The sequence below is a fragment of the Cryptomeria japonica genome, chromosome 7 (assembly GCF_030272615.1).
Source record: "Cryptomeria japonica chromosome 7, Sugi_1.0, whole genome shotgun sequence".
Classification (NCBI taxonomy): domain Eukaryota; kingdom Viridiplantae; phylum Streptophyta; class Pinopsida; order Cupressales; family Cupressaceae; genus Cryptomeria; species Cryptomeria japonica.
In genome coordinates this window covers 455,932,326-455,948,273 of record NC_081411.1, presented here as the reverse complement: position 1 = coordinate 455,948,273, position 15,948 = coordinate 455,932,326, and the positions used below count along the sequence as shown (strand labels likewise).

At 33.4% G+C, this 15,948-nt stretch overlaps 1 long non-coding RNA gene and 2 other non-coding genes across 4 annotated transcripts; all 3 read left to right on the top strand.

The window, feature by feature from the left end:
• Positions 1 to 5,435: 5,435 nt before the first annotated feature.
• Positions 5,436 to 10,978, top strand: LOC131065706 (uncharacterized). 2 transcript variants are annotated; one of them, XR_009111460.2, is made up of 2 exons: positions 5,436 to 5,913; positions 6,992 to 10,978. It is a non-coding gene; the product is annotated as an uncharacterized LOC131065706 (long non-coding RNA). The 2 variants fall into 2 exon arrangements; XR_009358565.1 differs by having other exon boundaries at positions 5,450 to 6,211.
• On the top strand, positions 5,672 to 5,759 carry LOC131065771 (small nucleolar RNA Z157/R69/R10). The gene has a single exon (XR_009111469.2). It is a non-coding gene; the product is annotated as a small nucleolar RNA Z157/R69/R10 (small nucleolar RNA).
• LOC131065772 (small nucleolar RNA snoR80) lies at positions 5,783 to 5,916 on the top strand. The gene has a single exon (XR_009111470.2). It is a non-coding gene; the product is annotated as a small nucleolar RNA snoR80 (small nucleolar RNA).
• Positions 10,979 to 15,948: the final 4,970 nt, after the last annotated feature.

Sequence of the window (15,948 nt, the reverse complement as noted above, 5' to 3'; positions counted from 1 at the left end):
CTTGGCTATAATTAAGGTGTTCAGGGCTGCTGAGGCTTCAACAAAATGACTTGTTTGACTCCCCAAAAGACCAGCCACCGCCACTAAGCAACTTCCAGCAAAATTCTTGACAATGCCCCCATATCCAGCTTTACTCGGATTCCCCTTAGAGGCCCCATCAAAGTTAGCCTTAATCCACCCCCGAGGAGGAAAACTCCAAAAGAGACCTTCTCTTCCCTTATCCTTGCTAGAGGTAGTAGTGGAGAGGTTCCACCTGTCTTTGAAATCATCTTTAGCAACTGGTCCATAATCAGTGCCATAGATACATTCAAAAATACTCCTGTAAATTTTATCCACCACCACTTCAGGAGTAGCACTTTTATCCCTGAAAATCCTATTGTTGCGCTCTTTCCAAATATTCTAGATAACATTCGAAAGAGTAAGTCTCCAAGTCTCCACAATCTTAGAATTAGAATTGGGGCAGTGCCATTGCTGCCAAGTTTCCTCTATGGAGTTCAGGAAAACCCAGCTCAAGTTCCACCTACTCAAGATGATTTTCCATATATCTTGACTAAAAGTACACTGATTAAGAATATGGCAGGCAGTCTCTTCTTCCCTGCAACAAAGAGAACACCTGTTAGGAAAAACAAAACCTCTCTTGTGAAGGTTGTCTAGGGTTAAAACCTTGTTTTGGATGAAAATCCAAAAAAAGATATTAACTTTAGGGACTAACTTCTTATTTCAGACTTTAGCCCAAATAGGAATTTCTTCCATAGATTTATTATGGATAGCCACAACAAAGGAGATAGAGTATTTCCCATCCGAGGTTTCCCTCCATATCATTCTGTCATCTTTATTGTCTCTAGGAACTATAGCAGAGAGAGCAATCTAAAGGAACTTAAGCCCCAGACACTGTTGGCTGAAATCAATCCAATTCCCATTTCTCTAGTAGTCTTTGACCAGTTCCCCAAACCTGCTTTTGAACCAATCTTTCCATTCATTGATTATTGGAACATCCTCCAGAGGTTTGTCCAAAATCCACCTAACTTCCCAAAATCTTATTCTCCTACCATCCCCAAGGTTCCAAGTTTGTCCAGCAACAACCCAACTTTTAGCAGATTGAACAACATTCCATATAGCCGAACCTTCAACAATAAAAGAATCATCTAAGAATTCTTCCTCAAAAGGATGCATGTAGAGATATTTGTTATTCCAGATGGAGTTCCATTCTCTTTCTTCCCCTTTAATTCTCCAAATTTGTTTGGCTAATAAAGCCTTATTCAAGGAACTGATATTCCTTAAACCCAACCCACTTAAGGCCTTAGGAGAGCAGATTTTATTCCAAACAATTAGGGGAATTCTGTTTTTGACTTCCACCCCTGACCAAAGAAACTTTTTTTGGATTCTTTCAATAGCTTCCGCAATTTTTTTTGGGATTTTGAACAAACTGAGAGCATAGACAGGTAGGTTTTGGAGAGTGGCTTTAAGAAGAGTAACTTTGCCCGCTTGACTAAGGACAACCCCTTTCCAACCAACAATGAGTTAAATCTATCCACCAGCTTATTCCAGAAAGAATCCTCAGGCTTAATACACAGTGGAAGCCCCAAATAAGAAGAGGGAAGCTCATAAATATTACAACCAAGAATTCTTTCAATCCTTAGTTACCTTTGAATAGGGGTGTTAATGAATAACAAAGAACTTTTATCCCAATTAATTTTTTGCCTATAGGCAGATTCATAAGTATTCAACACCTTCTTCATGTTTTTAGCTTCTAAGATGGAAGCTTCCCCCATAGTGATAGAATCATCAACAAACTGTTCATGGGAGCAAGTGACATTTGATGAAGTTGGTTTCAAACCCTTAAGATTGCCATCTTACACATTTTTAAGAATAAATCTACCCAGGCATTCAACTAAAATAGTAAACAGGATAGGGGAAATGGGGTCCCCCTGTCTAAGTCCTCTAGAACTTTTGAAGAAACTAGATGGAGAACCATTGACAATAACAACAGAAGAGGAGGTTTCCATAAGTTGAGAGCAAAGCTGAATAACTTTTTCACCAAAACCAAACGCTTTCATAATCCTTAGGAGAAACTGCCAGTTCACTCTATCAAAAGCTTTAGCCATGTCTAATTTCAAGAAGAAGCCTTGTCTACTTGCCACTTTCAAGGAGTGGATATTTTCATGAACAGATATGATGGAATCCAGAATCCGTCTACCGGGGACAAAGCCATTCTGCTGGACAAAGATAATTCTTGGAAGAATTTCCAGCAACCTGGAGGTCAGAACCTTGGATAAAATCTTGTACACAGAGTTGCACAGACTGATGGGTCTAAACTTATTGAGAAGTGTTACAAACATTGTCTTTTACACATTCAAACAAGTGCCACATAGTGGCGAGTACTTGCCTTAATAATTTTTAGTTTAATAATAATATTTGTTATAAATATTACAAATATTTATTTATTGTAACTAGTATGTTATTTTCTTAAATTTGGTTTGTTTTATTTTATTGTTTGAAATTTAGTGAAATATTGGTAAGGCAAAAGTTTTATTTTGAGTTTTAACAAAATTTGTATTTGTTTAATGTAACTAATACTCATTTGAGGTGATGCATTATTAATTTGTATACAAAATAGTGAACATAAGAATTATGTAATTAAAATATATAAGTCTAAACATGTCAATTAAATTTCAATTAGATGCATTTATTAACAATATTTATTAATTATAACTAGAATTTGAAATCTAGTGAATTATTTGTGAGGCAAAAGTTTAAATTTGAGTTTTCACAAAATTCGTAATGATAACTTTGCCATGAATTTAATTGAAAAACCTAGGAATGCAATTAGTCAGTTTTTTTACTATAATTTAGTTATTGACAAAAACATTAAAACTAGGAAAAAAGATGAAGACCATACAATGTAACATATATAATATGATTTTAGACAAGAACTAGAATTACCAAATTAAAAAGAAAAACATATTCAGAAACATTTTTCATATTTACCGGTATGTTTCAGTTTGTAAAGACAAAGTATTATCTTCAAGCTTTCCAAGAACACTTGGAAGAGTGAATATTCAACATGCATATACCAAGCTATAAAGAAGGCAAAGTCCAATACAATGACTAAGACTGAAAGACAGTAGCACCTCGTGCAACGAAAAAGAGAAGAGATTGTGAAGATTGTATTGCAGAGGTAAGGCAATGATAGTAATCTATGTTTATTTTATGTTTTGAACGATATCATGTTGAATGATTTGTTGACTGAAAAAGAAATCATTAAAACAAAAAACAAAAAACCTAAAATTCATGTGCCATCCCAATATCATTGTATATATTGAGCCTGTTGCCATTGATTTTTTTGTATGCTTCCACAATCTTGGGTAATTTTGTACTTGATCTTGGAACAACTATTTCCAGATTGGACTCTTTTTGATGGTGAAGACATCACAAATTTGTATTTAAGATGGTATAGAATGCAAATTGGATGGGTAAATCAGGAACCTATCTTATTTTTTGGATGAGATTATGATTTTGATTCGTGGCCATTATAACTATTTCCAGGTTGGACTCTTTTTGATGGTGAAGACATCACAAATTTGTATTTAAGATGGTATAGAATGCAAATTGGATGGGTAAGTCAGGAACCTATCTTATTTTGCTGTAGAATTAAGGAAAACATTCTCTATGGGAATCCCAATGCTTCCATGGTTGAGGTCGAAGCTGCGGTTGAAGTTGCCAATGCTAACAATTTCATAAAATCCTTTCCAAAGGGCTATGACATAAAGGCAAGTTGCAAACCTGTGATAACAAAAAAATTATATAGTCTATAGTGTGGAGTCCTGTTGAAGTCAAGAAATCAAATTTTATGATAAAACAAAATTTCTAAATTTTGGAGATGAATTCAATAACCAGGCCGCAACTGCATTTTATAATGAGATTTACCATAGTGGAATTCGTGCAATTACTGATGATAAATAGAACTGGAAAAAAATTGACCTGAAAGAGAATGATCAATTTAAAATGAAATTCTTCACATAATGAGTACCCATTTCATTCTAACATTGTATAAATATGGCTGTAAATTTTTCATGTTTGTTTTTTATATTTATCAGTGACTAGACCAAGATCGTAATGGCTATTGCTCAGTCTTTCAACATTTTTTGATCATCATCACCGCATTTTGTGGTTCTGTAATAAATGGCGTACAGAAGCAACTGACACGCTCCCAAACCAGCTCCCAATCCATTTGGAAGCTGCATGCATGCGTTTTAAGACTCAACAAAATAACAAAAGAGATCCAACAAATGGAGAAAATATTAAGAATATCTATACTTACCACAAGATTTATGTAAAGAGGCATGTAAAGAGCCATGCATTTCACACTCTTCTCTCGAATAACTTTTCTCTGAATAAAAATTACAGAATTATTTATCAATGTCGATGTATTATCAATAAGGCTAATTTTTGCCATTGAAAAGGTAAAAATATGCTGCTTACCATGATGGACAATGAAGACGCATACATAAACACATTAAATATAATGCAATGAAATTTCAAAAGTGTTAAAAGTGTAACAACCGCAAAGAATGAAGATATCAGAAAGATTAGCCCCAATATCGTCAACTGCGATACAAACAAACAGAATATGAATAATCCACTTTACATATAACTGGCATTCACTATCTTGTGGAAACTCAAAAGAAACCTACAAAATACTCACCCTAAGCAGTTTAAATAGCAAAATAAAACTCCGATTATGAGGCAAACAGATTATGCTGCTTCCGATAATCTTAATCAATATGAAGAAGGAGGAGTGGCATCGAGAAAAGTGGAACTTTCCCAAAAATAACATAGATTATCCCAAAAACCCTGTATAACAATGAAAATAGTGTGATACAAAACAAGCTAAAAATCAATACAAAGAAGCTTAAGGTGAGATTAAATACTCATTTCTTCCACGGATTGTGCTTCCGAAAACTCCAATTATAAGAGCCAAAAGAATATTAGCCAATCATTTACAAGTAAAATAATTTTTGTAAATTATAAAGTTAAAAAACATGCATCTATATTATATATAAAATTAAAAAAAATTAAAGAAAAGAAAATATTTTGTTTTCATTGATCTAATAACACGCTAGTAAACTCTACCAATCTACATTTTAGAGTAAATCTACAAATTAAAACATTTGTGTAATTACGAATTTGAACTCTAATGATAAAGAATCATTACAATATTTAAAATCTTTATTTGTATAATATTGTTAATTCAACTATCACAAAATACCTCTATTATTGAACTTCAATATAAATATTACATTTAATTTCTATATTTAATTTAAAATTTATACATTACGCTAAAAGATTTAATTAATTATTAATAAGATTTATTAATGAACCTTAATCTACCTTAGAGGTGCATTTATTCCTTTACACTGCATTTAATAGAAAATACAGATAGGTTTCCTCATATCGACGGCCCATCAAAAGCTCCAACGCGGAACCCTAATAAAATTTCCCAAAACCCTAATTTGGTCGAGGAAACCCTAAATCCGTTTCTCCTCTTTTAATTGCGCTCATCTGTACATTATTTGCACAAAATAATTTTTGGTGAGGCGAGTGGGTTCTTAGCATTATCTTGCGAGGTTGTGTATTTTTTTTCGTTGCAAAATCTGTGGTATGGAACAAAGCTGATGCGATGATGATAGAATTTAATGGACTAGAGTTTCCGATCCAAAAGGAGTTGACGAACAACCCTTGGCTGTCTGAGCATTAGCTTATAGGTTACAACGCGCCCTTTACCAATATCACAGTCTGAAATCTGTGTCTGATGATGTAATGGCTTGGGCGCCATATTAATTTACGTTTGCGTGTGGCTATTCAGACCATTGGCTTACCTTTGTGCCCTTGGCTCGGGAAACTCCACATACAGTAATTTCTCCGCTCTTCTCAACTTTAAATTTCTTCATCTATTATTAGGGTTTAGATTTGGTAGGTGCTTCTGCAATAAGTATCCTAGCAGTTATGCTGGAACTGTTCACGCTTTCTGTGTTCGACATTTCCGTGCTTTTGGTTCTGCTTGTAATATTTATGGACTCTCTGAAAAAGGAAACTGATTTGTTAAGTTTGCAGAGTGGAAAACGTCTATTGTTTAGTCCTTTAGTTATTGAAGCATGCAAGGCGTTCTAAATTAAAATTTAGAAGTGGAAAGTTCAGGGTTTTGATTTAGGTATGGCATTAGATTTTAGAATTTGATTAAATATTTTGTTTTTTCCATTTTAACGGAAATATTAGGTTGGGGTTCAATGGAGAGGGGTTCCTACGGAGTTCTTTTGAATTTTTTCATAAGAAAATAAGAAAATGATAAAAGCTGTTCGTCAATGATTTTTGTAGTGCATTAAAGTGCGTGATAAGATCAAATAAAAAGGTATTTGCAAAATAGAAATGAAATTTAAGTGTGACAATTGTCAGAACTCATGTCTAATGATAATTGGCAGATAATGTGTCTAATGATAAGAACAAATAAAAAGGTATTTTTAAAAAAAGGAATGAAATTTAAGTGTTTGACACGTGGCAGATAATATGTATAGGACAATTTCTAGCTCAATACTTTTTTTAACTCGTTCAATTTTTTATCTTTTAAAATTTACAGGCTTAAAAAGTTGGGTTTCTCATGCAAAAATGATTTTTGGCAGATTACAGTATTTGTTTTTTAGCTTTTTATTGAATTCAAATGTTTCAATATTAATTTTTTATTAATAATTAACAATATTTCATATGAATTTTGGCTATCCAATCAGTATTTTTTTAAGCTTTTTATTGTTTTTCAAATGTTTCAATATTAAAAATATTTAATAATTATCAATAAATCATTTTCCGTTAATTTGTTTTATAGAAAGGAAACTTTTTTGGCTATCCAATCAAGTTACATTATTTTTTAGGTTTTTATTTTTTCCCAAATGTTTTGCATAACTAAATCTCAATAAGGCTTCCCTATTGTCGTAATCAGATATAAACTCCATGTTGAATCATGTGGAAGACAGCCAAGAGAACGCAGAGTGCCACAGTACCGAGACATCCAAGAGAACACACAGTGCCAGAACACATATACAGGTATTTGTTCAGCCTATACGACAGGCAAGATACCCCATAGTGACAGGTATTCTATTCATTCTTTACTTTTTATTTGTAAACATGAATTTCAGTCGGCACACCTTTCTTTTTTCTAAGCCCTCATTAAAACCAAAATCTACAGAAACAGCCCCAATTTCATTGCATGCGGTCAACAAAATTGAAGCAAATGATCCAAAGTTTTGTTGCGAACTTTTTTAAATAATGAGGCATATTAGCATCAACGAAATTAGAACATTCAGATATAAGCTTCCGAGGAATCACAAAATTGTCGATTTGGTACAGCGTGAGATTGCGATGGATTCTCTGCTTAATAGTCATAGCAACTTCAAACATATATATGTAGATTACACAAAAATTAAAGGAACATCAAATGGGTTAAAAAGGAATTTATAAAATGAGTTTTCTAGGAAACCCTTAACATGCAATACCTAACCGATGTGGCAGACAAAAAACAAATTATCAGTAGAAATAGAAAAAAATGTAGAGATCAATATCAGGCAAAATGGATTCTGAAACACTTTCATCGTAATATGACAGACCACAACCGAAATGGAGCAAGATATGAAACGAACCTAGGCAATTATCTATGCAAATGTCAAAATAGCAATGCTCTGTTAAATTTTTCACGAGGTCGGGTATCTGACAGGAACAATTTTTTCGTAACTAATTAAGCCTGTGCAAATATTTATAAATAAAATTATTGTAAATATACAATTCATAAATCAACAGGAGATGCCACCTGAATCCAGAAATGCATCTTGGAGCAGGGGAAACAAGACAAATAACTCATCTATTTCTGAGGTAAATATAAAAATGTACAACTGTAGTCTTCCTATTTCATCTTGTATCCTCCTACAAGAGATCTAAGAAACCATTGTTTAACATGTCACATTTCCAGATTCCCTACAAATGGTATCCCGTCTGGTATCATTCTCGATGAACAGACATATCAAAAAAGTCTCTTTTAACAATGAGAGGATTATGGGGTACATCAGCTTCCAATCTCAACATATGCCGATCTTGTCTCCTGCTTTGTCTCGATTTGGCATCCGGATGAGAAGACACCAACTCCAACAGAAAACCCTCTCCATTTCCTTTCGATCAAACACCCAAAAATCAACATTGCCATTCAATTAGTTTTTTAAGTATTTGATTCCTTAAAAATAAATAAAAAGAATTGCAATTACATAATTTTGAAGTAAAATATATTCAATGAAACCACCAAACAATCTCGAGTGAGCAGAGCTCAAAAATTTGATAGAGCAGAAGTTGATTCACGGGAATCGATAGACATATCACCCTGTTTCTTTTGTTATGTGATGGGACCCGTCAAAACGTCACAGAGGAGCAAAGAAAAAAAACTTTATCATAGTGCAAAGAAAAAAACCTTTATCATAGTTTCAGGCAATATTTGCACAAGAAATAGGCCTTAAATCCTTTGCTGTGCCTGAGCAAAATAGAGACAATAATTACAATCATTCCATCCGCAGTGAGCAAAATCGAACTCAACAGACTGGCTGAAGAAAAATGTAAGTTACAGTGATAAAATCTTCCAAACAGTGCTAATCAGACCGTAATTCAAGAATGCAGCAATAAGATGAATAAAATAGCGGAAAAATTTAGAAATATCTTACCGTGCAAAAGTCTGGTAGTCGGGGAAGACTAGAAAAGTTTCTGTATCAAAAACAAAATGTGGGTGCTTTTTGCCCTAGAAATTGAGCTTGTGTTTTGAGTACATCATTTTCCCATTATATGTATATTTTATGACCTGTTGTGTATGATGTTACATTTTCAAGCAATTAATTACAAGTGGATTCAAGAAAATTCTAGAATGACATTATTTAGGATTCAATGTAGAGAGTTCAATACTAGAATATCAACTTCACTGTTTCGGATGTGGGGGGCCAAGACAAGGTATCTTCTGTACTTGTTTATATGCTGCAATGTCTTATTGCATCGATGTGCAATTGTTGGATGTACTCGTCCATTTAGGTTTTGTCCAAAAAAATTAATTGAGTACTTGATATGGTCATTTGTTCATTCTAACAGACAAAAAAATTCAAACCTTTTTGGAAGAGCTGTATTTTATTCAAAGACCCATTTTTGCCATTGAATTTCATTTTACAGCTTTATAATTTTATCTCTTTGCACATTTCTTTTGTGTTCTATTGCAACCATATCATCATCTTTCCTGCTTGAAAATAACAACTATTTTCTACTATCATAAGCACTTCAGAATTTACTCTCACTTCTCCAACCTAAAAATCAACTATAAATAGCTGGGCCAGAATGCTCACCTTGATCGTTTCTTCATGGTTTTTGACATGGGCATATGAACCGATGAACCGAAATACAAAGCATCATTTTTGCTTCTACTAATACAAGCTCTTCCCTGTTGTTCAGCAGCCCAAGAAAGGCTGGACTCTGTTGAATTCCTACTACTTCTACGGCTGTTGTAAGAGTTGTTTAATCTAGCACGTCTGTGGCCACTGAACATGGTTGCTTATGTGTACAGTATGTATGATATTCCACTGAACATGGTTGCCGATGTTTACGGTATGTATAATTTCACTTCATATATATACTCCATCCAAGTTTCAGCTTTCAGAAGGTTAAAAATGTTATTTGCATTAGAAAGCAAATGGGGTTTTGGGATATTCTTAAGAGTGGAGAATGATGGTTTGAACTTTGAACCATTAATAGTTTGATCGATGTGCCTCTCTTCTGATATGGTTCCGCTGCTCCACCTCTCTCTTTACATGGTTTCGTTGCCCCACCTATCTCTTTACATCGTTCTATTGTTCCCCGTCTCTTTATTTATACAATAAACAATGGCTTCATTTACACGTGTAGTGGACTATTGTCTGAAAAGCGAACCCTTCTTTTTTTCAAGCTTCATATCCTTATTGGCTTCAACATGCGGCATATTTTGTAATATTTGATATAATTCAGTGGGTAGTAAGGTCTCACAGGTTGGAAACTGATTAAAATATATTAAGAGGCGGTTGCTGATCGTATTTGGTAGATTTCCAAATGTTATTTTTCTTTTTTAAATTGTTTTTAAATATTGCGTTGCTCTCATTCATTTATTAGTCTACCCTGCATTGGAACTGCAAGTGACTATGTTATAATTGTGTTCATGGAAAGGGTAGGCCATGAGCAAGGAGCTTCCCTCGACACAGCAAAAGATTGATTCTCTTTACTAGATGAACCGTATTTGATAAAATCCCTGCAATATTCTCCATTAATCACTCCATTAATTAGCTTTTATGATGACTTATTACTACCCCCAATTGCAGACATCATATAGCAGTAGTATGCAAAATGTGTAAGAAGGCAAAAGGCATGCCAACTGTTTGGCAGAACGTCTCAAAGAAATATGGTTTCGTGGAATGCCATGATTGCAGGATGTGCACAAAACGGGTCTTTTGGAAAGGCTTTAGAAGCCTTCAATGAAATGCAATTGGCGTGTGTAGACACAAATTCCACAACGTTTGCTACCGTCCTCACTGCCTCTGCAAAATAGGAGCTTTCAAATAGGGTACAGACATCCATAGAAGCATAAAAGACTTTTGTAAGATGTTATAGTTTAACTGCCTTGATAGACATGCATACAAAATGTATAAGGATAGACGAGGCATGTGAACTGTTTGACAGAATGCCTCACAGAAATGCGGTCTCATGGAATGCGAATGGTATAATCATAACACTAGTACTCATAATAGTTATAACTTAGGGATGCATATACAAGATAAATGTACTACTGATTTAATCTAGATTGCAATTTTCAATAAATTGAGATGATAAACTAATTAAAAAATGACTTGACCTTCTAATTTATATAATTAAAATTTCATGGTTATTGCTTGTTGAAGTAACTTTTTTATGGTATTCTTTAATTTTGGAAAGTAGACATACTTACATGTTGACGAAAATTTGAAAGTTTTGAAGTTTTATTTATTTGATTTCATTTTATTGAAAAGAACAAGTTTACATGAGATTGCTGATCAAAATGATATAAAATTATATTATAAAAACTCTATTGTTTTACAATTTATTTTTCTTACATTTACACACTAGTTGTTATTAATGTTAAATCTAATTTCTGAAACATTAAATAGAATACAAGTTATATTAAAAGTGCATCCAACTGGATCTGAGCCTTTGTTACAAGGTCTCAACAATCTAATTATCATTAAGCAAAAGAAAAAGAAATACTAAAATAAAAATATTAAGCAAAAGAAAAAGAAATACTAAAATAAAAATATTGTTTGCATCATCTTTTTAATGGTAAAGTTATTTGGTCCATAAACATTTTTTAGTGGATTAAATTTTTAATTGTATTAGTTCAATATTTTTTTTCCCTTTCTGTGTTCTTTTACGCTTTCATTTATATGATCCTTTACTTTTCCTTTTCTGCTCTACCATTCACAATTCTAACACTCTGTAGGAACATGATGCTACACATCTCTTGTTTACAATAATTTTTTTTTAAATGAAGAAATCAATTTTGGGGCTTAAGAATATTTTATCACTTTTTAATCATTTCTTAATCATTTGAATTTTGAGAAAGTTACAACCAGCTTGTTTAATTTTAGGTGTTTAAATTTAAGTTGGACATTGTCAACATCCTGAAATTTAGGAGTTTAAACTTAGGTTGAAGTCTAATACAAAATTCATGGAATTAGCAACAAAAAAAATATTCCTAAAAAGTGAATTAAGATCCAAACTATAAAGCAATATTTTTGACTATGATTTTCCAAGTCTTTAGCTTAGGATTTAGACTCTATATGGGATTTAGAGAGTTGTCTATGGGGCAAGAGACCTAAGTACCATCATCATGTGACAATGGAACATCCATGCACACAGGTTCCATCAGATGCACATAGGTTGCATCAGATGCATTGATGAAGCAAAACGATACTCCGAGCCTTAAAATAACACTAAATACAATTATTTTCTCTTAATTCACAAATTTAAGGTTTTCAAATTTTATTCGAAGTAATTTTATTCGAAATCACCAGTTACTGCAAGTTCCTGTCATTATAAATGTTTGCTGATCAATTTCTACATCTTTTTGGTCTTTTAAAACTTTCTTATTCTCATCTCTGTTTTGACTCAACGAAGGATTTTATCACTCCCCAGTCATTCACAACCTCCACAGCAAATTCATCATTTTATTTTTCTGCCTATCTTTGACGTATAGTAATTTTTTACAACCCACTCTATTTACCATTTGCTAAAGGCTAGTTATTTCTCTCCTCACTCAATTTAAACTCCATTATAAATAGTGCCCCCCTTTTCACTTTAATCAATATGCTTTTTATTCTTCCTAATTTTTCTGGCATTTACTCTTATTATATTTTGCATTTCCGTCTCGGACGATAATGACGACTTTATATTCTGCTCTGTTTTTCTTCATTCACTTACCGCTCATCCTGCCTCGCCTTTCCGAGCTTTTTCCATTCAGTTCCTCTTTCCACGCTGCCCCTCAAATCAGATCCAGTTTTTTTTATTCCTGCGTGGGCTCCTCGTCGAGTCTCCTTAGTGCTTACTCCTCTTTTTAACTTCCCTTTGCTATCTCTCTTTATGATAGTGTTTCACCTCCAATAGTTGGATGCTCCCCCATCAACTAAAGAGTGAAATGTTGCCCCTTATACAAGTGAATTTTAATGGTGATGTAAACCTTGAAAGTTATGCACTTGTTTAAGTACAGGCAACTCTAGGCTATGCAACTCTAGGTTATGCACTTGTTTAAGTACATTGGGTTTTGGGCAAGTTAAGGTGTCCCCATTCTAGTGGGGGTTACATCTAGATACAAAAGTAGTTATACAAAATGAAATGGAAGAAAGTAGTTTACACCCGAATGTAAAATAAATAAATAATAATAGGATAGTGGAGAATGGGAATGAAAACATAACCTTTAACGTAGTGGAAAAGTTTTTAGATTTAGATATGTAAATGGAAGCACGCAATTGCAGTAATTATGCTTTAAATGGGAATGAAAACATGACCTTAATGTAGTTGTATAGTTTAAGTTGTAGATATGCAAATGGAAGTACACTATAATAGTGATTATTTGACATTGAAAGCATTATACGATACCATGCAAATGGAAGCACATTATATCATCTTGGAAGCATGATGTCCCCAACGTAGTTGTAATGTCTCTTAGTAAATTGGTTTAAAATATCGTAGTTATGGATATCTCAATTCTTAGTTGAGAAGTTGAGAGAAATACTTATAGCCTCTGCTGTTGTCAAATGACCTGCAAAAATTGTCCATATAGGATGCCTTTGTACAGTGGTTTCCCTATCATGTAGGGTGCCCTTGTACAACATACAGATTATTATTAATAAACATTATTTTCAGTATTCATGTCCTAGTTAATATTTTGATTATCTATCATATACAGTTATCCATTACTATCAAATATGTATCGTTGCTCAGTTTATTGTATATTTTCCAGTTTATTACCAGTGTTTCCCATATTATCGTGCTAAGAGATCATGCAAATAGAAATTCATCCCAGTGAAGAAGCGAATGCCTGGAGTGATTATCGTGGCATAAATTAGATCTGAAACTGTCTTTCTTCTCCTCCATGGTGAAGAGTCATCTCTGCTTGTTTACAAGGTTATAACCTTACTTTTAAAAGACATCTCTGTATCTTGTGTATCCCCACCCTATCATAACCATTGGGCCTTTAGTGAAATCGGGCAACGCTTGTCTATGAATAAACCAGTTAGACGTTAGGTAACATATTAATAGGATATATAATATCTATTTTATATTAAGGTAGTTGCCTTTGTTGTCACCTCACATGGGTCACATGGAGAATATCCGTAAGTAAATCTGTTCCTCTTAATTGACATCAATTTGTTCATTAATTTCTTCCTGCTGTTGGTCCGAATAGGGGTATTCTCTTAAGGGTGCGAGTATTGATATCTTGCAGTATTGATAATTCTAAATTCAAGAACAGTTTCAAGCTTCATATATTAATAATGCATATTAAGCACATTCCCATACATACAGTTGGTTTCCAAAAATCTAGGCGGGTATACCTTAATCTCCAAAGCACAAAGAGATTTCTTTATAGTGAATTTAAACATATCAATTTAGCTGTTTCAAAAATCTAGGCGGGTATACCTTAATCTCCAAAGCACAAAGAGATTTTTTTATAGTGAATTTAAACATATCAATTTAGCTGTTCCAAAAATCTAGGCGGGTATTCTCTTAAGGGTGCGAGTATTGATATCTTGTAGTATTGATAATTCTAAATTCAAGAACAATTTCAAGCTTCATATATTAATAACGCATATTAAGCGAATCCCCATACATACTATTTTGTTTCCAAAAATTTAGGCAGGTATACCTTAATCTCCAAAGCACAAAGAGACTTCTTTATAGTGAAGACTTTATGCAAACCAGATTTATTCTCAAAAAACTAACAATAGATTAGAGTACCTTTATGCAAACCTGATTTATTCTCAAAAAACTAACAATAGATTAGAGTACTTTATCTGACAAGACAATTTATATGTTATTTAGTGGATGAACATCTCAATAACTTTGGATTATTGGAAACAGTTTGAAAAACTTACAAGTATGCAAAACAGTTTGGATTATTGGAAATAGTTTGAAAAATTTTCATTATGTGTTGCACAAAAACAATTCATCTGAAGATAAAGACAACAAATGTTATATATTAATTTTGGAATAAAAAGGTATACAATTTATATGTTATTTAGTGGATGAACATCTCCAATAACTTTGGAGACAGTTTGAAAAACTTACAAGTATGCAAGACTATCAATGCAATGGTTTCATTATGTGTTGCACAAAAACAATTCTATTTTCTTCACAACATCATGTGATGGTACATAAAAAGGTATACAAAGCTACAAACAATCTGAGAGTTTAGAGTTTTTTTTTTCTTGTGTACTCATTTGTATACAAAAATGACTCCTTACACATATGTGACTCAAAAGACACAAATGAAAGGACACACCCTAGCACAAACTAAAAACTGACAAAAACCTAACTAATAATTTCCTAACTGCATTTTTTCCACAATGTAGACAACATAATCAAATTGCCTTGGCTCATGCATTTGTGTATCTTCAGCAAGTACTAAAGGTCACATCTAGAACCTCAACTCTTCCCACTTGATTGCATGCCATGTATGTATATTGCAAATATTGTCATGTTGATGTCGAACGAGGGCTCGTCTTCATCTGTCAACTTCCCTTTCTCACATCAGATTTGAAACCAAGACCAAAAACCTCATGAATGTTAGCTACTGAAAGAACAATTCGTGGCCTCTAACCTTGGTCTAGACATCACCAATCTCCTTAAAATCATTTTCTAGCTGGTCACAGATAGGCAAATTAGCCTTAAACCTTCGGGACTTTGCTCCTGGTGAGCTCATCTGGTCAATCATGTCTTGATTTAACTTCCGCTTTTGCACATTTTCTCCTCTAAACTTTTTTGAGGCACTCTCAGAAACCTCAGTGACCTTCCTCTTGCCTTTTGAACTAGAACCCTCCATATTTGAATCCTTTAAGTTTTTTGAAATTCAATTTTCTGTAGTTTAGTTTCGCCTCAATCTCTCTATTCGCTTCAATCTGTTATGCAAATTCCTTATACAAACTTCCATATATAGATTAAACACATTAGGAGCATTTACTCAATCGAAATCGTGCTATGATTTGCCTTGTGCAAGCACATACCTATCCGTTGCCTATGGCGGGTGGATTCATTAAAATTAGATTTTGCAACGGTTAGTCGGCATGACTCCTCCCGATGATTCAATCAATTGGCGCCACCCGTCTT